Source organism: Octodon degus, unplaced genomic scaffold (genome assembly GCF_000260255.1).
Source record: "Octodon degus isolate 3935 unplaced genomic scaffold, OctDeg1.0 scaffold00001, whole genome shotgun sequence".
Classification (NCBI taxonomy): Eukaryota; Metazoa; Chordata; class Mammalia; order Rodentia; family Octodontidae; genus Octodon; species Octodon degus.
Genome location: NW_004524577.1, coordinates 7,419,823 through 7,421,878, shown reverse-complemented (window position 1 = coordinate 7,421,878; position 2,056 = coordinate 7,419,823).

The following is a 2,056-nucleotide window of genomic DNA, read 5'->3' as shown; positions in this document are numbered from 1 at the left end:
AGGCTGCAGACAGCAGCTTCTCCTGCTGGCGCCCTGTCTGGTCTTTGATCCCTGCTTGGGATGTTAATGGCTAGCATGGTGTAAACTTAGAGTTAGGTAAATGCTGAAGTCAACAGAGAGAGAGAGAGCGTAGTTTGCGCTCACCAAAGTAGTAATGCACATTCCTGAGCCTGCCTTTAGCCCTCAATAAATGTGGGATGTTTCTGAGGCTCTGGGCTTGCTTAGAGTGACTCATCTCAGGGAGACCTCTGAAGCTACATTCATTGGGTCTTCTCAACGTTTCTTTTGGCATTGACTCATAACATACAACACACGTATACATGTGCACGAACATGGATGTATACGTGAGTGCAGAGAATTCATGCCAAGCCCTGACATGGCCATGAACACTTGGAATTCCAGGGGAGGCTGAGGCAAGAAGAGACGGTCGAGCTCAGCTGGGTGGTTTAGTAACTTAGCAACACCCTGTGTCAAGATAAAAAAGAAGAGACCGGGGCTATAGCTTTGTGTCCAGGTCCTGGGTGGAGTCCCTGGTGCTGAAAAAGAATTCATATTTTGAGCTGGGCATGGTGGCACACATCTGTAATCCCAGCACTTGGGAGGCTGAAGCAGGAGGATTGCTGCAAGTTTGAGACCAGCCTGGGCTACAAAGTGAACTCAAGGCTAGCCTGAACTGCACAACAAGATCCTGATTCAAAACAATAATGATGATGATGATGATGATGATGATGATGATGATGATGATGATAGTAATAATAAATTCAGATTTTATCCAAGTTTTTCATTTATTCAGACAGGTTTACTATGTAGCTGAGACTGGTCTTTAACTCAATGTGTAGCCCAGGTTGGGAGTGTCCAAATGAATGAGTGTCCTATTCATTTACTGTATGGGACACTAAAGGCATTGTCCCCCAAGGTTCAGAGAAGATGACACAGCCGTGCCATCAACACTGACAACGTACCCCCCCCCACAGCTCTGCGAGGAGTTTGTGCTACAGTATTAGGTCTCCAAGCCTCTGTCCGAGCTGCTCCATTCATCAGCTCTGCTTGGTGCTGCTATGTTTCTTCCTCCCGTGCTTGCTTGCGTGCGTGCGTGCGTGCGTGTGACGTATTCTGGGCGGGCAGGCCTTGCACTCAACCCTTGGTCGACCTGAGCACTAGGCTGTCGTTGTGGATGTGCACCGCCGCAGAGCCTTTTCAAAGGCTCGGAAGAGGCAGCCTCAGCACACTTCTTCCGAACACCGCAGCACACACATCGTGCCCTTGAGCCCGGGGCTCTGCACTCTCCTCCTGAACGCACAATTTATGTATGAAAAATGTGCATATCATTACATATATTTTGTTGTAATTAAAGACTTTTTCCAGGGCTGGTGAGATAGCTCAGCGGACTAAAGCGCCTGCATAGGCAAACGCAGACAAGCACAGGGCTGCTGTTCAATCCCCAGCACCACACTGCGCCAGCCCCGCACCGAAGGTGGGCTGAGCGGCTGAGAGTCCAGGCTGGCGGTGGGCGGGCCTTGGGGGCGCATACCTGTAATCCCAGCACCAGGGAGCCTGAAAGCAGGAGGACCACCATTGGTCTGAGGTGTCTGCAACAACCAAAGACATTGAAATACTCAAAATTGTATATTATACATGCTTTTATTTTGTTTTTTGAGACAGGGTTTCACTTTATAGTTCAGGTTGGCAATAATCTTTCTGCCTCAGGTTGTTTTTTTTCCAGAACCAGAGATTGAACTCAGGCCCTTGCGCTTGCCAGGGAAGCGCTTATTCTACTGAGCTATTTTTCTGGCCCCTGAGTGCAATCCTGTCAACCCAAGAAATTTCCAGTACTTTTTTTTTGTGTGTGTGTGCAGGGTCTCACTACACAGCTCAGACTCATAGTGATCCTCCTGATTTCTGCCTCCCAAGTGCTGGGATTACAGGAGTGTGCCATCATGGGGGGGCATGCGGGGCCAGGGATCGAACCCTGGTCCCTGAACTTACCTAAGCAAGAGCTTAGTCCCCTGAGCTATACTGCCAGCCCTATATTCATGAGTCTTAAGATAGCAGTTAT